Source organism: Chiloscyllium plagiosum, chromosome 7, assembly GCF_004010195.1.
Source record: "Chiloscyllium plagiosum isolate BGI_BamShark_2017 chromosome 7, ASM401019v2, whole genome shotgun sequence".
NCBI lineage: Eukaryota > Metazoa > Chordata > Chondrichthyes > Orectolobiformes > Hemiscylliidae > Chiloscyllium > Chiloscyllium plagiosum.
The window spans coordinates 30,073,240-30,101,017 of record NC_057716.1 but is presented as its reverse complement, the minus strand read 5'-3'; the positions used below and the strand labels follow the sequence as shown (position 1 = coordinate 30,101,017).

Here is a 27,778-nt window from a genome sequence, read left to right as displayed (position 1 = left end):
AAGTACCAAATGTGGAGGTCACCTGTTGGATGAGAGTCTGTGTATTTAAAACTCACAGTGCTGTTACTGAGATTAATAATTGAATGTGGTGGTGCATTCAATTTATAAGGTCAGTTTTCAGTTAAATTTTCAAATAAATAAAAATTTGCGTACTTTCTTGGACATCATGTCGGAACACTAGTGATGAGTAGACTAGGCCCTCAGATTTTCTTAATTAAAATGTATAAAGACATTGAAAGCCCACCCAGACCATTGTGTTTCTCAATGCATGTGTATGGTTAAAATTATCCCAAAGTTTCAGGCCTACAGGAGTTTCCCATTCATGAAAAGCCTGTTTGAATTTGCAAAGTAGATTTCCGAAAGGAATCCGGCACCTCGGTCTGAATCATCACAACTGAGTCCGGAAGCTTGGGTCAGGATATTTCCCATCTTGGCAGGCCCGTCTCCCTGGAAAAGCCGCAACCCTCACAGTCTTGACACCTTTTGGGGTGGAGGTCAAAGGGCGTAGTGATCAGTTGAGCCTCCCATTGCCAGAGGCAGTTCCCTAGCAACTCAGTGATGACAAATGTTGAGTGGGGCTGGATTTAATATCTCTGTCTGGCCCTTAATGTTCTCAGAATCTGCAACTTTATTGGGTATTTTGTTGCTGGAAGTGAAAGGATTCATTGCATTCCTGGACACAATATACAAGTCCAGCACAGTTCTCACTTGTCCTTAGCTTTACACACACAAGTGCAAAAAGGCCATTAAAATCTCCCCCACTACTTTTACCTCTCCTGGGGCATATTGTAAGAACGGTTATCAGACTCTGCCCCAATGACAGGATGTTGCATTGGCTGCAAAGATGTGAAACTTCAGTACGATTTTAAGCAGGAGCAGAAATTCACCAAAGATCCTCAGGCAGCACCTTCCAAACCCATGACCACTTCCATCTAGAAGGACAAGGGTAGCAAATAAATGGGAGCACCACGACCTTCAAGTTCCCCTCCAAGCCACTCACCATCTTGACTTGAAATATATCTCTGTTCTTTCACTATCCTTGGGTCAAAATCCTGGAATTCCCTCCCTCATAGCATTGTGGGTCAACCAGGCAGACAGCAGTGGTTCAAGATGGCAGCTCACCATCACCTTCTCAAGGGCAACTAGGGATGAGCAATAAATGCTGACCATCCAGTGACTCCTGCATCCCATAAAAAGAATGAATATGAAAAAAAAGCTTGTGTTAAGCAAGCAAGTATTGCTTGATTGTCTTGGACTGGATTTTTACCATGTAGTTTACTCACACAAGAATACAGAAGCACAAGAAATGTCAGCTCAGAGTGACTGGGTCCTTCAGGTACAATGCAACATAAATTAGGTCCTGAATAAAAAGGGCAAAGCAATAACTATGGTAATCTGAAACATCTTCAGAAATGACTAGAAAATACACCAGATTAACACTCAGTTCATGTCTTAAATTCAGGACCTTGTTCAGATTGAAACTTGAAAGATAATCAATCCCTCTTCAATTGCGAATGAAGATAAACATTGAAGGAAATGAAGCACATAAATGGCTTGTTGATCATATAGATAAAGACAATGGATTGAGGGACCCAATGACAAGATTAGGGATGATGTGGAGGGTGCCAGTGTTGAGGGAGGGTGAACAAGGTCAGAAGTCACATGACACCAAGTTATAGCGTACAAGTTGATCTCACCTGACGAAGGAGCAGTGCTCCGAAAGCTTGTGATTTTCAATAAAGCTGTTGGGTTGTAACTAGATTAGGGATGATCAACAAATAGTAACACTGACACGAGATAATAAAATAAAACTGCGAGGGGAATAGCAGAATTTAAGAAAATAAAGACCCTGTGCTGATGGAACCACATAAATATTTTAATGCCATTGGCTGAACAAGCTGATTTTTCCAACTGTTCTCAGTGAAACCATTTCTTCAGCACACGGTGAGATTTGTTTTGAAGTTTGAATATCCATGTCATTTGCCAAACTCTCATTGAACTAATTCTCACCCTATTCTTTTCAGTGAGACAAAACAAAAAGCTTATCTTTATTTATGCTTTTCATATCCTCAGGGATTTCTCAAAGCCTGTTATAGTGAATGGAAACCTTTTGATATGACTCCAATTTGCCCACAACAGACCTCATCTTTGGCTACACTTCCTCACAGCCTGCTTCCTGTAAAGACTGCATTCCATTTGCCCCAGTTTCTCCATCTCAGCTGCTCCAGCAATGTTACTGTCCACACGGATGTTTCTGAAATGCCTTCCTTTTTTTTGACCGAGGACTGACATATGAAGAAAGACTGGATCGACTTGACTTGTACTGACTGGGATTTAGAAGAGTGAGGGGGGATCTCATAGAAACATATAAAATCCTGATGGAACTGGACAGGCTAGATGTGGGAATAATTTTTTTTAGATTAGATTAGATTACTTTACAGTGTGGAAACAGGCCCTTCAGCCCAACAAGTCCACACCGACCCGTCGAAGTGCAAACCACCCATACCCCTACATTTACCCCTTACCTAACACTACGGACAATTTAGCATGGCCAATTCACCTGACCTGCACATCTTTGGACTGTGGGAGGAAACCGGAGCACCCGGAGGAAACCCACGCAGACACGGGGAGAATGTGCAAACTCCACACAGTCAATCGCCTGAGGCGGGAATTGAACCCGGGTCTCTGGCGCTGTGAGGCAGCAGCGCTAACCACTGTGCCACCGTGCCGCCCACAAATGTTCCTGAAGTTGGTGAAGTCCTGAACTAGGAGTCACTGGACTGGGATGAGGAAGAATATTTTCACTCAGAGAGTTGTCAGCCGGTGGAATTCTCTTCCACAGGAAGTGGTTGGGGCCAGATATATTCAAGAGGGAGCTGGACGTGGGCCCTGTGGCTACAGAGATCAAAGGGTATGGAGAGAAAGTGGTAATGGGATACTGTGATTGCATGATCAGCCATGATCATATTGAATGGTGGTATAGCCTCCAAGGGCTGAATTTTCTCGATCTATTTTCTATGTTTCTATGCTTCAGTGACTCTCACCCAGTGAAATTCACCCTGAAATGTGTCCATATTATTTCGCACACCTTCGTCCTCACCTCTTCCTTGCCCTCTCAGAACCATGATTGCTCCTCATTTTCCTCCCGCTAGCCTCCACATTCAATGCATCATCACTCGCTATTTCTGACCATCGTTAGTGGGATGCCACACCAAACTCATCACCCCCTGTCACTCCCGTTCAGTATTTCACAGGGACCGCTCCCTCCTTGACATCGTCATTCCCCGATTCTGTCACCTGTCCCTTCTCTACAGCTTTTTTCCATGCATGAGATGCAGCACGCGTCTTTTTACCTCCTCCCTTCTCACCATCCAACATGCACTCCTCCCCTCTCAAATAAATTCCCTTTCCTGCTGAAGCAGTTGTACTTCCAGTCTGCTGCTGATGGTGTAGTCTCCTTGACACTGAGGACCATCAATCATTGCTCCCATGACCACTTATTGCACTACACCTCCCTTCAGTTGGTGAGCACAACTGACGGCTGCCTCCCATTTTCATTCCCCGCCTTGTTCCTGTGTTGAAGAGGGTGTTGCCACCGAGAGGGTACGAGGCATGGGCTCTATTCCATCACCTGTCAAGGATTGGTACCAACTCCAAGGGGCTGCCAGACCTGAATATAATGTCACCTTAACCTACAAGTTCATCAGAGCTACAGGAGGATGGGAAAAATTTCTGGTTGTAATAGACTGTTCCTTTTTTGAAGTGTTTTATGTGTTGGAGATGATTTTCTCAAATTCCAGGAGCAGCAATTACTGCTTCAGGTGCAGTTGCATTGTTTTGGAACTTTGGAGAAAAAAAGAGAAATTTAAAATAATTCAAAACAACAGCACTTTTAAAAGGGAGAGGAACAGACAAAGGCAGCACATGGTCAGGTCAGTGCAGGGAGAGAGAGAGAGGGAGAGAGAGACAGAGAAAAAGAAAGAAACCCACACTGCTCACTGACACAGCAGTAAACCTGCGCAGTTACTGCCTTTGCTGTTGAATTCATGTATCACTGGACATTGGAGTGCGTTTGGGAAAATTAACAAACAGTGAAATTCACAACTGATTTTGGAGGAACCTGTTTGGGAGATGTCACAATGCAGAAACAGATTAGTGAATAGTTTTAAGTGTGGCCTTGCTGTAAGTCTGCAGTGGTGAGTAGACTGGGTTCTTTCTTGATGATATGTTTTATTGAGCTATGTCTCTTGATTAAACTTAAAAATATATGCCATAAGTATTAAATTAGGCTGGAGTAGTGTTTTGCAGAGGAATAAGATGGGGCTATTTTCTGGGTCTGCAGATTGGAAGATGTAAAAATGGCCCTTAGTAGAGTAATATGCCCTTCTTGTTAGATGTGGGAGTTTAGGGAGAGTTTACATGTTACTGAGGATTATATCTGCAACAAATGCCATTTGTTGCGAATCCTATCAGATCAAATGGATCGGTTGGAGCGACAGTTAGAGGCAATGTGAAATTTACAAGAGCAAGAGGGTGTGATGGATGGCAGTTACAGGAAGGGAAAAAGCTGTAGATACACAGTCACACAGATGGGTTAACTCCAGGAAAGGTAAGAGAGGCAGGCAGGTAGTGCAGGAGTCTTCTGTGGCTATCCCCATTTTAAACAAGTATACTGTTTCGAAAAATATATGGGGTCATGCACTCTCAGGGGAATGTAGCACAAACAGCCAAGTTTCTGGTATTGAGACAGGCGCTAATGCAATGCGGATGTCTCAGAGAGGGTGCAGAATGTTCTCAAGGGGGAGAGAATCCAGCAGGAGGTCATTGTACATATTGGAACCAACAGCATAGGAAGGGAAAAAGATGAGATTCTGAAGGGAGAATACAGAGAGTTAGGCAGGAATTTAAAACGGAGGTCCTCAAGAGTAGTAATATCTGGATTACCCCAGGTGCTATGAGCTAGTAAGGGCAGGAATAGGAGGATAGAGCAGATGAATGCATGGCTGAGGAGCTGGTGTATGGGAGAAGGATTCACATTTTTGGATCATTGGAATCTCTTCTGGGTCAGAAGTGACCTGTACAAGGAGGATAGATTGCACCTGAATTGGAAGGGGACTAATATACTGGCAGGGAGGTTTACTAGAGTTGCTCGGGAGGATTTAAATTAGTGTTAAATCTGGGGTGGGACCCAGGGAGATAGTGGGGAAAGAGATCAATCTGGGACTGGTACAGTTGAAAAAGAAGCAAGTCAAACAGCCAGGGGAGTCAGAGACAAAGCAGAGAACAACGTAGGACTGATAAATTAAACTGCATTTATTTCAATGCAAGAAGCCAAACAGGGAAGGCAGATCAACTCAAGGCATGGTTAGAAACATGGGACTGTGGATATCATAGCAATTACAGAAGGGTGGCTCAGGGATGGACAGGACTGGCAGCTTAATGTTCCAGGATACAAATGTTACAGGAAGGGAGGCAGGAGAGGAGGGGGAGTGGCGATTTTGATAAGGGACAGCATTACAGCTGTACTGAGGGAGGATATTCCTGGAAATACATCCAGGGAGATTATTTGGGTGGAACTGAAAAATAAGAAAGGGATGATCACCTTATTGGGATTGTATTATAGACCCCCAATAGTCAGAGGGATATTGAGAAAAAAACTTGTAAGGAGATCTCAGTCAGAATAATAAGGTGGTTATGGGAGGGGATTTTAACTTTCCAAAGATAGACTGGGACTGCCATAGTGTTAAGCGTTTAGATGGAGATGAATATGTTAAGCATGTACAAGAAAATTTTCTGATTCAGTATGTGGATGTACCTACTACAGAAGGTGCAAAACTTGACCTGCTCTTGGGAAATAAGGCAGGGCAGGTGAATGGGACAGCACTTTGGGGCCAGCGACCATAATTCTATTAGATTTAAAATAGTGATGGAAAAGCATAGACTAGATCAAAAAGCTGAAGTTCTAAATTGAAGAAAGGCCAATTTTGACAGCATGAGGCAAGAACTTTCAAAAGCTGATTGGGGGCAGATGTTTGCAGGAAAAGGGACGGCTAGAAAATGGGAAGCCTTCAGAAATGAGATAACGAGAGTCCAGAGACAGTACATTTCTGTTAGGGAGAAAGGAAAGGCTGGTAGGTATAGAGCATTCTGGATCACAAGGATTTAAGACAGTACGGTGGCTCAGTAGATAGCACTACTGCCTCACAGCACAAGGGACTTGGGTTCAATCCCTGCCTCGGGCTGCTGTCTGTCTGGACTTTGCACATTCTACCTGTGTCTGCGTGGGTTTTCTCCAGCAGTCTAAAGATATGCAGGTCAGGTGAATTGGCCATGTTAAATTGTCCATAGTGTTAGGGGAATGGGTCTGGGTGGGTTACTCTTCGGAGGGTCAGTGTGGACTTATTGGGCCAAAGGGCCCGTTTCCATAGTGTAGGGATTCTAATCTAAACAAGTTGAGGGTTTGGTTAAGAAAAGGAAGGAAGCATATGTCTGGTGTAGATTGAGTGAATCCTTAGAGTATAAAGGCAGTAGGAGTATACTTAAGAGGGAAATCAGGAGGGCAAAAAGAGATATGAGATAGCTTTGGCAAGTAGAGATAAGGAGAATCCAAAGGGGTTTTACAAGTATGTTAAAGACAAAAGGGTAACTAGGGAGAGAATAGGGCCCCTCAAAGATCAGCAAGGCGGCCTTTGTGTGGAGCCGCAACATATAGGGGAGATACTAAACAAGTATTTTGCATCAGTGTTTACAGAAAAGGACATGGAAGATATAGAATGCAGGGAAATGGATGGTGACATCTTGCAAAAATGTTCATATTACAGAGGAGGAAGTGCTGGATGTTTTGAAATGCATAAAAGTAAATAAATGCCCCAGGACCTGATCAGGTGTATCCTAGAATTCTGTGGGAAGCTAGAGAAGTGATTGCTGGGCCCCTTGCTCAGATATTTGTATCATTGATAGTCACAAGTGAGTTGCCGGATGACTGGGTAACATAGTAACACTATTTAAGAAAGGTGGTAAGGACAAGCCAGGGAACTACAGACCAGTCAGCCTGACATTGGTGTTGGGCAAGTTGTTGGAGGGAATCCTGTGGGACAGGATGTACATATATTTGGAAAGACAAGGACTGATTAGGGAGAGTCAACATGGTTTTGTGCGTGGGAAATCATGTCTCACAAACTTGATTGAGTTTTTTGAAGAAGTAACAAAGAGGATTGATGAGGGCAGAGCAGTGGACGTGATCTATATGGACTTCAGTAAGGTGTTTGACAAGGTTCCCCATGCGAGACTGGTTAGCAAGGTTAGATCTCATGGAATATATTTGGATACAGAACTGGCTCAAAGATAGAAGACAGAGGGTGGTGCTGGAGGGTTTTTTTCAGTCTAGAGGCCTGTGACTTGTGGAGTGCCACAAGAATCGGTGCTGGATCCACTACTTTTCGTAATTTATATAAATTACTTGGATGTGAGCACAAGAGGTATAGTTAATAAATTTGCAAATGACAACAAAATTGGAGGTGTAGTGGACAGCAAAGAAGGTTACCTCTGATTACAACGGGATCTTGATCAAATGGGCCAATGGGCTGAGGAGCTGCAGATGGAGTTTAATTTAGATAAATGTAAGGTGCTACAATTTGGGAAAGTAAATTTTAGCAGGAGTTATACATTTAATGCTAAGGTCCTCGGGAGTGTTGCTGAACAAAGAGACCTTGGAGTGCAGGTTCATAGCTCCTTGAAAGTACAGTTACAGATAGATAGGATAGTGAAGAAGGCATTTAGTATGCTTTCTTTTTAGCCAGAGTATTGAGTACAGGAGTTGGGAGGTCATGTTGCGGCTGTACAAGACATTGGTTAGACCACTGTTGGAATATTGTGTGCAATTCTGGTCTCCTTCCTATCGGAAGGATGTTGTGAAACTGGAAAGGATTCAGACAAGATTTACAAGGATGCTGCCATGGTTGGAGGATTTGAGCTATAGGGAGAGGTTGAATAGGCTAGGGCTGTTTTCCCTGGAGCGTTGGAGGCTGAGGGGTGATCTTATGGATGTTGAGAAAATCATGAGGGACATGGATAGGGTAAATAGACAAAGTCTTTTCCCTGGGGTGGGGGGTCCAGAACTAGAGTGCATAAGTTTAGGGTGAGAGGGGAAAGATATAAAAGAGACCTAAGGGGCAACTTCTTCATGCAGTTGTGTATGTGGAATGAGCTGCCAGAGGATGTAGTGGAGGCTAGTACAATTACAATACTTAAAAGGCATCTAGATGGATATATGAATAGGAAGGGTTTGGAGGGATATGGGCCAGGTGCTATTAAAGTGGCGTACACCAGTTGGCTTTCCGCAGTTTTGTCTGAGGCGAGGCAAGGCCAGGGGAGCAGCACAAGGGGATAGAGGCTCAGGACTGGGAAGGATGAGTCAGTGGTGAGGGGGCCGGGCATGTGGAGTGGGGCCGGTCTTATGGCGGAGTGAAGTTGGAAGCAGCTGGCATGTTGGGGAGGAACAGTCCGTCAAAGTAAGAAGATGGAAGTGTGGTGTCAGTACTGTCCATTTGTGAGTCCTCCTCAAGGTTTTTGGCTAGAAAAGCCTTTGCAGATTCTGAGGTTACCTCACTGGGAGTAACTATGGACAATATTCTTACTAATAGAAACATAGCAAATAGAAGCAGCAGTAAGCCATTGAGCCCTTTGAGCTTGCTCCCCTATTCAATATGTTCAAGGATGATCTAACACAGTTCCTTGCTTCTGCTTCCTCCCCATATTCTTTGATCCCATTATCCCTAAGAACTATTGGATAATGGACACAAAGTTGGGTGGGTGGTGGGGTGCAGCTGAGCCTACAGGTCCCAAACAATGGAGAGCTGAACGTGGACTTGGAGCATTCAATAAAGAATGAGCAAAAAAACACAACACAACACAACTTTGTTTCTTCCACAAAAAAACCTTACATGTCAAATATGAGGCACCACTGTCCATTTATCTACCTGGTAATCTCATCAAATGATAAGACTGCGCTCATGAATAAAGTGAAAACAAAGTTCGCTAAGATGTTTGCAAGTTAAACTTAATTCAAAGCACACTCGTGTGATCTTTGTGCTCTCAGTAAGGTTAGTACTGATGCAGTTTGGCAGGGGGTTTGTGATGCTGGTGGAGGGAGTCTCTGATTGACTAGGAGGTTCTTTTACATGTGCCTGGCTCTGAAACTCTGGCAACTAACGCCAGGTTTTACACATAGAAAGATTCCCCATAATATGACCACAAATATCACCTGTGGACTCTATGGACATTTTTACGTTTGATTCAATTGTTGGCACAGTGGCCCAGTGGTTAGCACTGTTGCCTCATGGCAAGAGGAACCTGGGTTTGATTCCAGCCTCGGGTGACTGTCTGTGTGGAGTTTGCACATTCTCCCCGTGTCTGTGTGGGTTTCCTCTGGGTGCTCTGGTTTCCTCCCACAGTCCAAAGATGTGCAAGTCAGGTGGATTGGCCATGCTAAATTGCTCTGTAATGCTCAGGGCTGTGTAGTTTAGGGGGATTGGCTATGAGAAATATGGGATAGGGTTGGGGGCTGGGTCTGGATGGGATGCTATTCAGATGGTCAATGCAGACTTAATGGGTTGAATGGCCTCTTACCGCACAGTCGGGATTCTATGTGAAAAACAGGTCCAAAGCAAGAACACAGGCTAAGCATCCAATTCAGATTCTCTCCCCAGGAATGGTACTGACAAAATTCCATCCATAGAAATAGTTTAGAAAGCAAACAGAGTGGTTTGGAAATGTGAATTTGCATCCCGTTTGTATATTTTTCGACTGTAAGTATAATGAAATGAAATAAAGCACGGTATAATAATGGATTTATTGAAATTCTTTCACTCACTTTTTTTGGGGAATTTTTTTTGTCTTTCTGGGAAACAACCATATGGTATTTTATTTGTGAACGATGATTTTTCAGTGCACTATGCACAAAATGAACCATTTAACAGTTTGCCCAGATCTTTACTGACATGACCTTACTTTCTGTAAGGTCGAACTATCCAGGACAAAGCAGCCCACTTGATTGTCACCACATCCACAATCATCCACTCCCTCCACCACTGACCTCAATAGCAGCAGTGTGTACTGTCTGCCAGATGCACTGCAGAAATTCACCAAGAATCCTTAGACATCTAGAAGAAGGGCAGCAGATACATAGTAATACCACCACCTGAAAGTTCCACTCCAAGCCACTCGCCATCCTGACTTGGAAATATGTTACAGTTCAGTGTTACTGACTCAAAATCCTGGAGTTCCTTCCTGCTGACACTGTCAAATACTGTGGCAGTTCAAGAGAGCAGTTCATCACCACCTTCTCATGGCACAACTAGCGATGGGCTATAAATACTGGCCCAGCCAGTGACACCCACATCTTGTGAGTGAACAAGAAAACAAGAAATTCACTAAAGCAGCGCAGAGCAAGTGGTCTGCCAGATTGTTCATCACATGCTTACACTTTGTTACTCTGATGAGAGAATGGTGCATGGTGCACCTGGGGTGTAATGTGGAGCTTTGTTTGTGGAATCTAAGCAAGTTAAACAATCTATTTAGAGTCATAGAAACAGAGGGATGGACAGCATGGAAACAGACCCTTCGGTCCAACTTGCCCGTGCTGATCAGATATCCTATATTAATCTAGTCCCATTTGCCAGAATTTGGCCCAGATCGCTCTAAACCCTTCCTAGTCATGTACCCATCCAGATGGCATTTAAATGCTGTAATTGTACCAGCCACCACCACTTCCTCTGGCAGCTCATTCCATACACGTACCACCCTCTGTGTGAAAACGTTGCTGCTTCAGTCCCTTTTAAATTTTTCCCCTCTCACTTCAAACCTCTGCCCTCTAGTTTTGGAATTTCCCACCCTGAGGAAAGGACCTTGGCTTTTCCCCCTATCCATGCCTCTCATGATTTTATAAACCCCTTTCTGGTCACTCCTCAGTGCCCAGTGCTCCAGGGAAAATAGCCCCAGCCTATTCAGCCTGTCCCTATAGCTCAAGCCTTCCAAACCTGGCAACATTCTTGTAAATCTTTTATGAGCCCTTTCATGTTTCACAACATCCTTCGTATAGCAGGGAGACCAGAATTGTACACAGTATTCCAAAAGTTGCCTAACCAATGTCCTGTACAGCCGCAACATGACCTGCCAACTCCTATTCTAAATGCACTGACCAATAAAGGAAAGCATACCAAACACCTTCTTCACTATCCTATCTACCTGAGACTCCACTTTCAAGGAACTGTGAACCTTCACTCTAAGGTCTCTGTTCAGCAACATCCCCCAGGACCGTACCATTAAGTGTATACGTTCTGCCCTGATTTGACTTTCCAAAATGCAGCACCTTGCATTTATCTAAATTAAACTCCATCTGATCAAGATCCTGTTGTACTCTGAGGTAACCTTCTTCGCTGTCCACTACACCTCCAATTTTGGTGTCATCTGCAAACATATTAAGCATACCTCCGATGTTCATATCCAAATCATTTATATAAATGACGAAAAGCAGTGGACCCAGCACTCAGTGGCAAACACTGGTGACAGGCCTCCAGTCTGAAAAGCAACACTCCACTACCTTCTACCTCTACCTTTGAGTCAGTTCTGTATCCAAACTGCCAGTTCTCCCTGTATTAACTTGCCCCTTTGACCCACCTTGTACTCACTCGCCCTGATGCCTCCTTGTGTGGTTCGATAGCAAATTTGATTTTATAATTGCACCTGTGAATGTTTAAAACATGCCTTCAGATGTTTTAACCGCATTAAAGGTGCCATCAAACTGAAGCTGTTGTCCATGGGAAGGACCAGCCTTCATGTAGGTCTGAAGCCGAGCCAATTTTAAGATAAATATACTAGGGAAGCTGAGAAATCATAGGCCCATAAATGACTGAGACACATTTCTATGCATACTTGTGAAACGTCAGTTAAATGAGAAACTGAAAAAGGTGATTAACATTTGCAGTAAATAAAATTTGCAAACAGTTCCTTTGGAGTTTTCTGACAAGTTGATGCGATTTGGCAAGGGGAGAGATAGTTAGGCTAGAATTTTGACCCCTCCATTCTATCCTCTAGATTATGTGTTGCTGCACCCTATTCATTTTTACACTGTTTCTCAGACTGCATTCATGTGATATGTGGATTAGCAAGGAGGAGCCTGGAATTTGAGACGGGATGAGGACGTCATGAAGGAAAACAGGAATCCTGTTATACTGGTATGTTAGGCCGCTCCTTTGGAATAGTTTAATTAGTCCCTATCTTTGTAGAACCAACGAAAATATGAGAGGAATTGTCATGTAGCAGGGTTAATCATGCTTTTCTCGTGATTTCTGTCTGCTCAGGTTTTCCACACCTAAAAATACTTCACAATATTAAAGGCGCCACCCAACAATACACTGTTAACCAGAGGTTGCCTTGTTCAGTTTTTGCATAAGCCAATCCCAGCAGAAACAACAGTTAGAGTTGCACAATTCATCTCAATGTCCCAGGATAGGGAGGAGAAATTCAGTTGGCCAAGATTTTGCTACATAATAACTAACCAAGAACAGCTTCTTCCCACTGTTATCAGACTTATGAACACACCTCTTGTACATTTAAAGTTGATCTTTTTCTGCACTTTCTCTGCAGCTGTAACACTATATTCTACACTGTGTTCCATTACCCTGATGTACTTCTCTAGGGTATGATTTGCTTGGATAGCATGCAAAACAATACTTTCCACTGTATCTTGGTACGTATGACAATAATAAATCAAATCAAATCAACCTGATTTGCAGCTGCAGCACATTATTTGTTGTTCAACTCTCAGGGAAAATGAAGGCCCCCCCAGTGCAGCCCCTCATGATTACAGAATAAAGTCCTTGACAAACCTTTGACTTATTAGCTTGAAAAGCTCTTACGTTTGCCTGTTATGCTTCTTTCATTTCGCGCTCGCGTATACAGTGTCACAGGCACCAGCAGCTTTGTGCTGCTGTTAACACATCACCCAGATGGCTCCTTTCCCAGCCGCTCACCTTCCTTTCAACTGCTCCTGACCTAGGAACTGCTGGCTGCTTTTGGCAACTCACCAGGCTGATGTAAAGGAAGGCCTAATATCAGCAATGCCTGATGATGAAAGGAAGGGTGCACTCCTGCATGCTTTTCTCATTGCGTTAAAGAACAAATAGTTTCGCCGAATTTCTGGACTATTTTTCGGGTGGCACAGTGGCTCAGTGGTTAACACTGCTGCCTCACAGAGCCAGACACCCAGGTTCGATCTCACCCCATCTGTGTGGAGTTTGCACTTTCTCCCCGTGTCTCTGTGGGTTTTCTCCAGGTGCTCCAGTTTCCTCCTACAGTCCAAAGAAGTGTATTAGATGGATTGGCGATGATAAGTTGCCCATTGTGTCCAGAAAAGTGCAGGTGAAGTGGATTAGCCTTGGGAAATGCAAGGTTACAGGGATAGGGTAGGAGGATGGATCTGTGCGGGATGCTTTTCGGGAACGTTGGTGGGCACTCAATGGGCTGAAAAAACTGCTTCCACACTGTCGAGATTCCACAATTTTATGACCCACTCATCTGAAATAACTGTGACCTTAGAAACTGAGGCACTTATGTCCTTCGGCGTGCTGGTAAAACTCATGTTGCTACCAATTTAGGTTACACTAAACTAAAACTTACAAGTGTGACGATTATATGTGGGGAGCACCGAAGAGGAGGAGGCTGTGAGTGAGTTGGGCGAGGATAGGGGTGTTGTTGGGAAGGTTTGTGTCGAGCAGTGGGACAAAATAGATGTATATCGGACATCTGGTTTAATAGGAGACATTTAGATTGCCCTTTGCTGTGATTTATGACAGATGCCTAAAACAAGAAGCCTTGAGAACAAAGAATTAATAAGAAGCTAAGAAGCCGAGCAACGTGAAATGACACTCAACCATGCAGCTTATGTTCACTCAATGATGCATTAATCTCATAATTATGTCCCCTGGTTCTTTGCTCCTGATCCCTGACAAAAACTTTTCCAGGCCTCACCAAGAATTTACTTCATAATTTTAAACAATAAAATGATGAACATCCACCTCAGTTCCCACCCCATTCCTTTCCACTGAAATAAAGGCATTTGTCTTTCCAACAGACATGGCAAATAATAGTCATTGAAACATCGCACCGAACTTTGCAACTCAACTACTTTTGGAGTGCAGTAACTTGTCATGTTGAATAAAGTACATGGTATCATATACATCTGTGGAGTTCTAAAAACCAAATCAACTCTCGCTGATGCATTTGTGACTGATGGACAATCGTCCTCTCTGTTGACATAGAGCGGGTTTCACTCAACTACAACTTTCATTTCTTTGGACCACAGTGATCTCCCAGAATCATTGCTTGCCATCACTTCAACAGCTCCTTTTCAGTGCTCAGGGGATCAGAGTTGTAAGAGGAATACGATTTTTATCTAAAGAATGCTACCAGAAGCTTTATTGTTAACCATCCAGATGGATCTCATTGTCACTAAAAATGCTGTAATGTGTGCTTCAGTTTAGCTTTGGGTACTAGTGCAGGCAACAACAGTATCTTACACTTGTATAACGGCTTTAACATCCTGTCGCATGTCAGGGTGGCACGGTGGCACAGTGGTTAGCACTGCTGCCTCACAGCGCCAGAGACCCGGGTTCAATTCCCACCTCAGACGACTGGCTGTGTGGAGTTTGCACGTTCTCCCCGTGTCTGCGTGGGTTTCCTCCGGGTGCTCCGGTTTCCTCCCACAGTCCAAAGATGTGCAGGTCAGGTGAATTGGCCATGCTAAAATTGTCCGTAGTGTTAGGTAAGGGGTAAATGTAGGGGCATGGGTGGGTTGCGCTTCGGCGGGTCAGTGTGGACTTGTTGGGCCGAAGCGCCTGTTTCCACACTGTAATCTAATCTAATCTAATCTAATCTAATCAAACGCCAGGAAACAAATTTAACACTACATTACATAAGGAGAATTTGGACTGGGTGATCAAACATTTGGACAAAGGCGCACTATTAAGAAACCACTTAAAGGAGGTGAGAGAGAGATGGAGAGGTTTTCCAGTTCAACTCCAAAGTTTATGACTTTGGTGACTGAAGACACGTCTGTCAATGGCAAAGTGAAATAAACTACTAACAGTGAATCTACTACAGAATACATCAAACATTCCCTCTGGATATTTTGGGAGTTTAAGATTTGACTAATACTTTACAGCAATTGTCATGTATATGTGGGGGTCCAGATTTCAATAGTCTCTCCAGTGTTATGGACAGCAAATATTTTTGCAGCATTTGAAGCAAGTCGTTTTATAGTTTCATTTGTGCTTTCATACAGTAAAATGTATCCAGTATTTTATATCTTAATCACAAACAAGATCTTCAATTTACCTTGTTACACGTTGCAATTATTTAGATTTTGTTTTAGGAATTTGTTTAAGGTTCAAACCTTAACTAGTTGTTGGTAAGAATATTAGGGCCTTTATTTTGTTAGTTATTTGTTCCCAAGCTTGTTTTGTGCAGTCTCCCATCACCTTAGGCAGTATCTCCAGGCTGTACCAGTGTTCATCCCCACTGTGTGAACATGCAGATGAGCACAATGGAGATATGAAGAGATCAACCTACAATCTACATAATAGGCATGCCCACGCAACAGAGTGCAAGATCTCAGGAACAGCAGCTACAATACTTTCAAACCTCATTAGTGCCACTTCTGCACAGTATGATCCAAGGGTTGAAATATTTAATTAATTCATGAGATCTGGGCATCACTGGTTAGGCCAGAATTTATTGCCCATACCTAATTGCCCAAAGGGGAGTTTAAGAGTCAACTACATGGCTGTGGTCAGGAGTCACATGTATTCTGGACCGGGTAAGGGCAGCAGTTTCCTTCACTAAAGGACATTAGGGAACCAGATGAGTTTTTCCAACAATCAGCAATGGATTCCTGGTCATCATTAGACTCTTAACTCCAGATATTTATTGAATTCAATTTCCACCATCTGCCATGGCGAGATTCAGAATCAGGTCCCCAGAACATCACCTGGGTTTCTGGAGTAACAGTCCAATGATAATATCACTCGGCCATCACTTCCCCAGTTAAGACATTGAAAGCTGACAGACTGTGATGGCATGGAGAAACAATCAAGATAATATAGTCACGGAGCAATGATTTATGGTACAGACAGAGAAATGGCTGCTTTATGTTTGGTTGAGTGTGGATATTCGAGAGACAAATTGACAAACTGCTAGGCAGCACGGTGGCTCAGTGGTTAGCACTGCTGCCTCATGGGTCCCAGGTTCGATTCCAGCCTCAGGTGACTGTCTGTGTGGAGTTGGTGCATTCTCCCCATATCTGCGTGGGTTTCCTCTGGGTGCTCCGGTTTCCTCCCAATGTCCAAAGATGTGCAGGCCAGGTGAATTGGCCATGCTAAATTGCCCATCGTGTCGGTGCATTACTCTTTGGAGGGTCGATGTGGATTGGTTGGGCCGAAAGACTTGTTTCCACACTGTAAGTAATCTAATCTAAATTTTAATCCCTTCAAATTAATGCCGACTAATCTGATTTCCATTTAACAATGTGGAAACAAAGTCTGATTGAATGATACAATGGATCAGCGCAGAGGCCTGAGTTTGCATTAAATTAAAGAAATTTTCTCCTCTATGTGGGCTTTATGGATTCTAATGAAATATTTCACTTGGTCTTGACCTACTTCCCAGAGATGAATGCACAAAGCAAAATATTTATAATTAAACTACCCGTATGATTGTGAGGAATGTTGCTGTGCAAAATCAAATGGTGTAGTAATACAATGAAAATCTAGTTTAGAATTAGTGCACATTGTGTGGCTAGAACAGAGTCATACTGAGTCTGTACTGGTCAAAAGTGATCTAGTTGCTTTACCCGAAACACTACTTAGGCGGTGATTCCCACCCATCCTCCTCCTCCTCTAAAAAAGATTCTGTGCACCAATTTGGTAAGATTACTAGCTTTTTTTTCCAATAGTCCCTTTGGGAATTCAGAACAGTGGGAATGGATGTTAGGGCAGTTGCATGCTCCTCCTGGAGAATGTGGGAGGTAAGACTCACCACTAATGTCCCCACTGACTTCATCTGCGGAACGTGCACACAAGTCCAGCTCCTCAGAAACCGCATTAGGGAACTGGAACTGAAGCTGGATGAACTTCTGGTCATTCGGGAGGCGGAGGGAGTAATAGAGAGGAGTTACAGAGAGGTAGTCTCATCTCAGGTACAGGATAAAGATAGATGGGTTTACAGTCAGGGGATGGAAAAGGAACAGGCTGACAGTGCAGGGATCCCCTCTGGCCATTCCTCTCAATAATAAATATACCCTTTTGGACACTGTTGCGGGTAATGACCTACCAGGAGAAAGCCATAGTGGCCAGGTCTCTGGCACTGAGCCTGGCTCTGTGGCTCAGAAGGGAAGGGAAGAGAATAGAAAAGTGCTAGTGTTAGGAGACTCAATAGTTAGAGGAACAGACAGGAGATTCTGTGGTCGCAGACAGGTGTCCTAGATGGTGTGTTGTCTCTCACGTGCCAGGATCCGAGATGTCTCTGATCAAGTTGACAAGATTCTGAAGTGGGAGGGTGAGCAGCCAGAAACCTGGTGCACATTGACACCAATGACATAGCCAGGAAAAGGGATGGGGATCTCAAAAGTGATTTCAGGGAGTTAAGTTGGAAACTAAAAAGCAGGACGAGCAGAGTAGTAATCTCAGGATTACTATAAGTGCCATGTGCTAGTGAGCTGAGGAACAGGAAGCAAGTGCAGCTAAACAAGTGGCTACAAGGCTGGTGCAGGATGGAGGGCTTCACACACATAGATCATTGGGGTACCTTCTGGGGAATGTGGGACCTGTACATGAAGGATGTCTTGCACTTAAACTGGAAGGGCACCAATATCCTGGGCAGGAGAGCACTTCGGAAAGGTTTAAACTAGTTTGGCAAGGGATGGGAGCCAGAGCTACAGATCAGAGGAGAGGGTAGTTGCTGAATGGGTAGAAATGGAATGCAGAGAGTCTGTCAGGAAGGATACACAGTTGATAGGGCAAAGGAATGGGTTAAAGTGTGTCTGTTTCAATGCAAGGCATATCAGGAATAAGAGTGATGAACTTAGAGCATGGATCAGTACTTGGAACTACAATGTTGTGGCCATACCAGAGACATGGATTTCCCAGATTTCACAGGGGCAGGAATGGTTGCTGGATGACCCAGAGTTTAGATCTTTTGATTGAACAGGGAGGGGGGTAAAAGAGGAGGGAGAGTAGCGTTGTTAATTAGAGAGTGCATCATAGCTGCAGAAAAGAAAGTTGTTGAGAAGGGTTTGTCTACTGAATCAATATGAGTGGAAGTTAGTAACAGGAAAGGAGCAGTCACTTTATTGAGTGTTTTCTGTAGACCCCCCCCCCCCCCCCGCCCCAATAGCAGCAGAGAGATGGAAGAGCAGATTGGACAGCAGAGCTTGGAAAGGTGCAGACGTAACAGAGTTATTGTTATTGGTGACTTCAACTTCCCCAATTTTGATTGGAACCTCCTTAATGCAGGTGGTCTGGGTGGAGCTGATTTTGTCAGGTGTGTCCAGGAGGGATTCCTGACTCAATATGCAGATAGACCGACTGGGGGGAGGCCATTTTGGATTTGGTGAGAGGTAACGAACCAAACCAGGTGTCAAATCACTCGGTGGGAGAGCATTCGGTGACAGTGGCCACAACCTCCTCATCTTTACGAAAGCCATGGAGAGGGATAGGAACAGACAGTATGGAAAGGTATTTAATTGGGGGAGAGGAAATTATACTACTATTAGACAGGAGCTGTGGAGTATAAATTGGGAACAATTGTTCTATGGGAAATGCACAACAGAAATGTGGAGGTTGTTTAAGGAGCACTTGTTACGAGTGTTAGATAACTTTGTCCCACTGAGACAGGCAAGGAATGGTAAGGTGAAGGAGCGTTGGATGACAAGAGAAGAGGAGCCTCTCATCAAGAGGAAGAAGGAAGCTTACTTAAGGTTGAGGAAGCAAGGATCTGGCACAGCTTTAGAGGATTAGAGGGTAGCTAGGAAAGAACTAAAAAATGGACTGAAGAGAGCTAGAAAGGGACACAAAAAAGCCTGGGTGGGAAACATTAGAGAAAACCTAAATGAGTTACATGAGGAATAAGAGAATGATCAGAGAGAGGGTAGGGCTGATCAAGGATAGTGAAGGGAACCTCTGTCTGGAGTCATAAGAGGTAGGGGAGGCCTTAAATGAGTTTTTGCTTCAGTACTCACTAGAGAGAGGGACTTGTTGATAGTGAGAGCACCATGGACCAGGTTAAAAGGCTTGAACAGATTGATATGAAGGAAGTGGATGTGCTGGAAATTCTGGGAAGCATCAAGATAGATAAGTCCACAGGACCGGACCAGACAAAGCCAAGGTTACTAAGGGAAGCGAGAAATGAGATTGCTGCGCCTCTGGTGATAATCTTTGCATCCTCACTCTCCACGGTAGTAGTACTGGACGATTGGAGGAAGGCGAATGTTGTTCCTCTGTTCAAGAAAGGGAATAGGAAATTCCCTGGGAATTACAGACCAGTCAGTCTTACGTCTGTGATAAGCAAGGAACTGGAAAGGATTCTGAGATATAGGATTTATGACTATTTAGAAACACATAGCTTGATTAAAGATAGACAACATGGCTTTGTACGAGGCAGGTCATGCCTGACAAGCCTTAATGAGTTTTTTGAGGATGTGACAAGACAAGTTGGTGAATGTTGAGCAGTGGATATCATGTATATGGATTTCAGTAAGGCTTTTGATAAAGTTCCCCATGGTAGGCTCATTCAGAAAGTTAGGAGATGTAGGATACAGGGAAATTTGGCTGTCTGGGTACAGAATTGGCTGGCCGAAAGAAGACAGTGAGTGGTAATTGATGGAAAGTATTATGTCTGGAGGTCAGTGACTGTTGGTGTCCCGTATGGATCTGTTCTTGGCCTCTGTTCTTTGGAGTTTCTATAAATGACTTGGATGAAGAAGTGGAATTGAATTGAATTTATTGTCACATGTACTGAGGCACAGTGAAAAGCTTTGTCTCGTGAGCAATACAGGCAGATCACAGATTTAAGTTGCATAGATAGTAAACAATAGGTAAACAGTGGCAAAAATCAAAACATAGGTACAGGCGAATGCTCAGAGTTTGTGAGTCCATTCAATATTCTAACAACAATAGGGTAGAAACTGTTTCCAAACCGGCTGGTGCATGTGTTCAGGATTCTGCACCTTCTCCCTGATGGTAGAGATTGTAGAAAAGCATTGCCAGGATGGGATGGATCTTTGAGAATGCTGGCGGCCTTCCCTTGACGGTGGGGCCTGGTAGATGGATTCTATAGACGGGAGATTGGCCTTTGTCATTTTCCGGGCCGAGTTCACCACTCTCTGTAACCATCTCCAAGGGTGGTTTAGTAAGTTTGCTGATGACATAAAGGTCAGTGGTTTTGTAAATAGTGTCGAGGGCTGTTGCAAGCTACAGAATGCAGAGCTGGGCTGAGAATTGGCAGATGGAGTTGTGCCTCGATTCTTGGCAATGTGGAGGAAGAGTGGGATCTTGGTGTCCATGTACATAAATCCCTCAAAGTTGCCACCCAAGTTGATAGAAGGTGTATGGTGTTTTGGCTTTCATTAACAAGGGGATTGAGTTTAAGAGCCATGAGGTTTTGCTGCAGCTCTATAAAACCCTGGTTAGGCCACACTTGGAATATTGTATCCAGTTCCGGTTGCCTCATTATAGAAAGGACGTAGATGCTTTAGGAAGAGTGCAGAGGAGATTTACCAGGATGCTACCTGGATTGGAGGACTTGTCTTATGAAGTGAGCTAGGGCTTTTCACACTACAGAGAAGAAGGAAGAGAAGTGACTTGATAGAGATGTACAAGGTAATGAGGAGCATAGATAGAATAGATAGCCAGAGACTTTTCCCCAGGGCAGAAATGGCTGTCACGAGGGGTCATAATTTTAAGGTGATTGGAGGAAGGTATACGGGACATATCAGAGGTAGCTTCTTTAAGCAGAGAGTGGTGGATGCATGGATTGGAATGCCAATTGGAAGGTTGGGCCCACCACCCTCTTGAATGGTCCTACCTATCTCTCTTCCTTCCCATCTCTCTGCTTCACCCTCCTCTCTGACCTATCATTTTCACCCCCACCTTCATCCACCTATCGCATTCTCAGCTATCTTCCCTCCAGCCCCACCCCCTTCCCATTTATCTCTCAGCCCCCTTGACCCACAAGCCTCATTCCTAATGAAGGGCTTATGCCTGAAATGTCGATTCTCCTGCTCCTGACCTGCTGTGCTTTTCCAGCACCACCCTATTCAACTCTGATCTCCAGCATCTGCAGTGCTCACTTTCTCCTAGTGATTATTGTAAGTTTTACAAGAGCAGAACTAGGACTTATTTGATTTGATTCATAGGAAGTGTGCATTACTGTCCCTGGTTACTCATGGGAAGGTATGGGTGAGCTGCCTTCTTGAACTGCTGCAGTCCATGTGCTATTGGTAGATCCACAATACCCTTAGGAAGGGAATTACAGGAATTTGACCCAGAGACATTGAAGAGACAGTGGTACATTTCCAAATCAGACCAGTGAGTGGCTTGGAGTAGACATACAAGTGATGTCCTTCAATGTATCTGCCACCCATGTCCTTCAAAATGGAAAAGTGTTTGGGAGGTGCTGTGGCAGGAACCTTTGTGAATTGTGCAACTTGTAGATGGTGAACACTGCTGCATTGTTGCTGAGCATCGGTGTTGCATGAAGTGAATGCTTGTGAATTTGATGTCCATCAAGTGGGCTGCCTTGTTATGGATGGTGAGACTTCATGGATTTTGTCTTTTCGCCGTTGCTTGATGAACACTAACTTGCTGAATCCTTACAGTAAATGTCGTTTTATAAATTGGAGTCCACGTCATCTCCTGCACAAAGTTAGATCACCGAGCAAATCAAAAAAGAACATTGCAATTCATTTTCCCAGAATTAGCTTGTTTTTCTAGAGATAGTATTTGCCCTGGTTAATCGAGGATGAAAGACAGGATACACAAATAAATTGCTCTTATCAGATGATTATAAATAACTGAAGTTATTTTCCTGAATGCCTTGTGTTTTCATATCCAGCTCTAAGCCCCAGGGACACGTAAAGGCAAATCATGGGCCTGTAGCTCTCGGACACCCAGTTGGAAGATGTCAGACAGAACAATTGGTTGTCCAATATTAATATCCCTTTGTCAGGACTTTGTATTTCTAATGCAAATTCACAATATCACCCCAGGAAAATTCAGTCCATCCTCACTGGCAATAATCTGATTTGGTTTTCACATAGAATGAACTATAAAAGCATTGGGCCTGAGATTACACTTTGGAATACCAGCCGAAACATGATTGCAACATTGTTCTTGTCAGAAATTTCCTCCCATTTATTTGAAATGAATTGATACCTCTGCTAAGGTAACAAGTGAAGAAATTCAGTCCAATTCATTAAGTTTTGGTATGCCAGTGCCCATAATGCTACTTTGATGTCAATGTGTTTAAAGGTTTTACTTATTTACAAAAGGCTTGCAGGAATCTTTGATCGCTGAGTGCTCAGGAAGCTCATTGATAAAGAAACTACCATCTTTGAGCTGTTGCATTGTGAATTAAAGATGTTTGGATCAATCCTGGCAGAGTATAGAACCCCTAGCGTGTAGAAAGAGGCCATTAGGCCCATCCAATCTGCACTGACTGTCTGCAAAGCATCCCATTCAGAATCTGGTCCCCACCCTATCCCCACAATTGCTATTTAACATTTTAAAGGATCAGATCTGGATTCAACATGACCTGGTTCTGACTGTCGTTTTTCTTTCAAGTTCATAGCTCCTTGAAAGTAGAGTCATAGATAGATAGGATAGTGAAGAAGGTGTTTGGTATGATTTCCTTTATTGGTCAGAGTATTGAGAACAGGAGTTGGGAGGTCAGATTGCAGTTGTACAGGACATTGGTTAGGCCACTTTTGGAATATTGTGTGCAATTCTGGTCTACTTCCTATTGGAAGGATGTTGTGAAACTTGAAAGGGTTCAGAAAAGATTTACAAGGATTTTGCCAGGTTTGGAGGATTTGAGCTATAGGGAAAGGTTGAACAGGCTGGGACTGTTTTCCCTGGAGTGTCAGAGGCTGAGGGGGGAAAGCGTTTATAAAATCATTGGGGGCATGGATAGAGTAAATAGACAAGGTCTTTTCCCTGGGGTGATGGAATCCAGAACTAGATGGCATAGGTTTAGGGTGAGAGAGGAAAGATATAAAAGAGACCTAAGGGCAATGTTTTCACCCAGAGGGTGGTATGTGTATGGAACGAGCTGCCAGAGGAAGTGGTGGAGGCTGGTACAATTGCAACATTTAAAAGGCACCTGGATGGGTACATGAATAGGATTTGGAGGGATATGGGCCAAGTGCTGGTGGTTGGGATTGGATTAAGTTGTGATATCTGGTTGGATCGAAGAGTCTGTTTCCATGCTGTACCTCTCTCTGACTCTAAGCTTATTTTGATACAGTTCCTGAGTTTGTCAGGTCACATCAGAGGGCAGTTGAGAGTGAGCCACATCAGTCTGGGACTGGTGTCTGGCTTCCTTCCTGAGTGAATCAGTCCAAACTGAACCAGTTGGCATTTAGCATTCACCTGACAATTTCACGGTCACCTTTACTGTGAGCATTGACAGATCTCAGTCTAATTTAGTGATCCACTGGAGGGCTATGTAATCAGATGGTAAAGTGTGGAGGGGGTGGAGGATATGAGTTGGCAATCTCACCACTTTACTGACTCTTTAAACAACCCCACACCCCTGCCAGACCCACGATCAGATTCTGAGGAGGAAGGGCAAAGGGAGGATAGTTGATGCCTTTAAGCCATTTGCTGCCCATTGAAGAGCTTCATCCCACCACCATTGGAATTCTAACAGTAGGACTGCCTGCAGCCTAGTAAGGGGCTAGGTTGGTGTGTCCCTATTCACAGGTACCCTTCCCTCTCAAGTGTCCAGCTGTCAGGAAGGTGGTGCCAGTGAGGAGCTATTCCTCCTGCCTTTTGCTGGCAACTGGACCACCCTCCCCTTCGTCAGGTTTCCCTTTACTGCACTGCTCCTGTCGCTCCAGTGTCGATCCCTGGTGAAGGATCAAGTGCGGTACTGGCATTCGTCACTGGCTCCAGTGGCTCATCAGTGCAAAGCTACCAGACTTGGATTGGCCAGGGGAGGGGGAGGAGGATTACCAGGTTTGATTCCACAAGAGGCCTGTTGTTTCTTATCTGCTTGCAACTACAGCTCATCTGTCTTCTTTGTAAAGTCACAGGCCTGCTACCTGTTTCAGTGCAGTCGATTGATTTCCTTATTTCAACTGTTAAATTTCTTTCCTGTAGTGACTGCATCAAGGTCAGCCAGGTGGACCTCAGAGAATATGAGTTCCCTGATTGGGGTGGTTAACCTGGTCCAATCAGGGAGCCCTGACTAACAGATATAAACAGGAATGTTTCACTGTGTCTCACACCTACACACACGCACCATAAGGTGCTGGGGAAAAAATAAGCACGACTGCACTTAGGTGGTAGTGTGGGGGTTAAATAAAAAATAAATAAATAAACAGGGGATTTGCCTGCCAAAAAAAATAAAATAAACAGGAATGTCAGACATCCTGTTAACACTAAGAGCTGGTTCTGAGAGAGCTAGATCAGTGTCAAGGACTCTCTACGTCGAAATAAAGGGTGACGTGGTGATGGGATATCAGCCTCAGTGGAGTTACTTCATCCCCAGACTCCTTTCAAAAGCTCAGAATGCCCCGATGAGAGTTGAACTTGTACTCATTAGTGTTTTGGTAAAGGCCAATACATTATTAATTTCATCATGAAATCACCATTTTTTTCTAAGCATGAGACATTGAACTAAGCCAGATTGACCAGGTGATTGTCAGGCAATTTTCTCAGAATGTAATGAGTTCAAGTTTTACTTCAGAGATTTGTGCACAAGATCCAGGGTGGCACTCAGTACTGGTGTTTAGTACTGAGGAGGTGTTGAAGGATGAGGTCATGAACCAAAGCCTTATCTTCTGCCTCAGGTTGATGTTTAATAAACCATGTCACAATTTGATGAGGAGAAAGACCAATAATTATCCTTCAATCAACAGCCATGAAGAATTTGATTATCTGGTCTCTACTGAGTTGCTGTTTGAGGAATCTTAGCAAACAGGTTGCCACACTTCCTCTGTTACAACATAGACTATACTTTAAAAAACATCACACTTAATTTTGTGATAAGCACTTCAGGATATCATGAACGTTGCCAAAACTGCAACGAGCATCAGAGGCTGAGGGTGGCCCAATAGTGGTTTATAAAATCATGAGGGGCATGGATAGGGTGAATAGCCAAGGTCTTTCCCCCAAGGCAGCAGAGTTCAAAACTAGATGACATAGCTTTAAGGTGAGAGGGGAAAGATTTAAAAGGAACCAAAAAGGCAACCTTTTCACACAAAAGGTAATGCGTGTATGGAATGAGCTGCCAGAGAAACCAGTGGGGACAGAGCACAATTACAATGTTTAGAAGACATCTGGGTGGTTACATGAATAGGTAGGGCTTGGAGGGATAAGGGCCAAATGCTGGCAAATGGGATTAGATTAATTTAGCATATCTGGTTGTTTCCATGCTGTCCAACTCTATGACCAGTCTCTACACTAGTCCACACAGTAAGTAGGTCAGGCCACTAACACACTCTAAGCAGTCAGTTTCTTTTTAACCATTTTAGTCTTTCTCTTTAAAGTTTCTCAGACTCTGTGTAGGATGACATTCCTCTGCCAGCTAGCCCCTCAATTTATATCTATTGTCAACCATTGACTGTAGCAATCATCTTTTAAAAACATATTGGAAACAAAAGTTCAATATGTCCAAGGTTCTGATCCATCGTCATGACAATTAATATACACTGTGGGATTTTTCAAAGAAGGGGCAAGACTTTTCAGGGTGTTGTAGACATTATCCAGGCTATTCGGTCCATCAAGTCTGCACGAACTCGCCAAACCAGACCCAGCCCCTATCTCTATAACCCTGCATTTACCATGGCTAATCTACCTAGCCTGCACATCCCTAAGGCACAATGGGCAATTTAGCATTGCCAATCCACCCAAGCTGCCCATCTTTGGACTGCGTGAGGAAACCAGAGTACCGAGCAGAAACCTATGCAGACACAAAGAGAATGTGCAAACTCCACACAAAAAGTCTTCCAAGGCTGGAATCAAACCCAGATCCATGGTGCTGTGAGGCAGCAGTGCTGACCACTGAGCCACCGTACCACTCTTAAATTCACCCTTTCTTACATTCGGATAGTTTCTTATACGTAATAATAGAGTTAGGTTTTCACCTTGATCAGCTGTGCAGTAACTCAACACATCAGATCACTCTGCCACAATTAGACCCATCCATTTTTTGGTGGAATGGAAATTGGAGTGAGTTCTTTGGAGATTCACACCATCAAAATATTGCCTAGTAAAGATACAAACTTATCACTATTTACACGTTATGTCAAGTGGCATATGATAATGTCTGACAAAAGTTCCTCAGGAAAGTGAAACCAAAAATTGATACAAAAAACATACGATCCATGGAGATCAATTCATCTTGGGATCCAACTTTTAAGGGACAATTGTTGAATTTATAACAAGCTGCCAATTCTCTATTGGTTGCTTTCCACTTCAGTCCTAGATGTGTTTAACCCCTTGAGAACTGGTAGTTCTCAACTTGCCACCCTGATAGCTGGACCACTTCATATGTCAAAGGACAAATACCCAGATAAAAGTTTACCAAATAATCTAGGGGATTAAATAGAAAAAAAGGAAAGGTACCATTCGGTCCAATAGCTGTTCTGTCATTCGATAAGGTCAGGGCTGATCTGATTATGGCCTGAGCTTCAATTTCCTGATATCCTGTCTCCTTTTGGCTCCCTTGTCAATTAAAGATTTATCTAACCCTGCTTTAAAAATTATTCAATGATCCTACCTCACTGCCAGTGGGAAGGGAGACCTACAAACATAAGAGACAAAAAATTCTCTCCTCAACTCCATCTTAAATAGAAAGCTTTGATTTTAAACAATGCCCGCTCATTGAATTTAGAATCATACATTAGAGGCCCTTCAGCTCACAAAGCCTTTTCCGTCAAAAATATTCTACCACTTACACTAGTCCTACTTTCCTACAGTGGGCCTATTTATGCCACTTCAAGTTCTCACTCAAGTACTTCTTAAAGATTGTGAAGTTTCCTGTCTCAACTACCCTTCCAGTCAGTGCATTCCAGAATCCCACCATCCTCAGGATGAAAAGGTTTATTCCTGAAATTCCCTCTAAACCTCCTGCCTTTCACCCTAAAATTATGACCCTTGTTACTGTTATTGACCTCATTCTAATCTCCGAGGAGAAAGTGAGGACTGCAGATGCTGGAGATCAGAGCTGAAAATGTGTTGCTGGAAAAGCGCAGCAGGTCAGGCAGCATCCAAGGAGCAGGAAAATCGACATTTCAGGCATGAGCCCTTCTTCAGAATGAGGAAAGTGTGTACAGCAGGCTAAGATAAAAGGTAGGGAGGAGGGACTTGGGGGAGGGGCATTGGAAATGCGATAGGTGGAGGGAGGTCAAGGTGACGGTGATAGGCCGGAGTGGGGTGGGGGCGGAGAGGTCAGGAAGATGATTGCAGGTTAGGAAGGCGGTGCTGAGGTCGAGGGATTTGAC

At 43.7% G+C, this 27,778-nt stretch overlaps 1 long non-coding RNA gene across 2 annotated transcripts in view; it reads right to left on the bottom strand.

The window, feature by feature from the left end:
* LOC122551997 overlaps positions 1-27,778 on the bottom strand; it is an 86,066-nt gene that overhangs the window by 42,238 nt on the left and 16,050 nt on the right. The window lies entirely within an intron of this gene.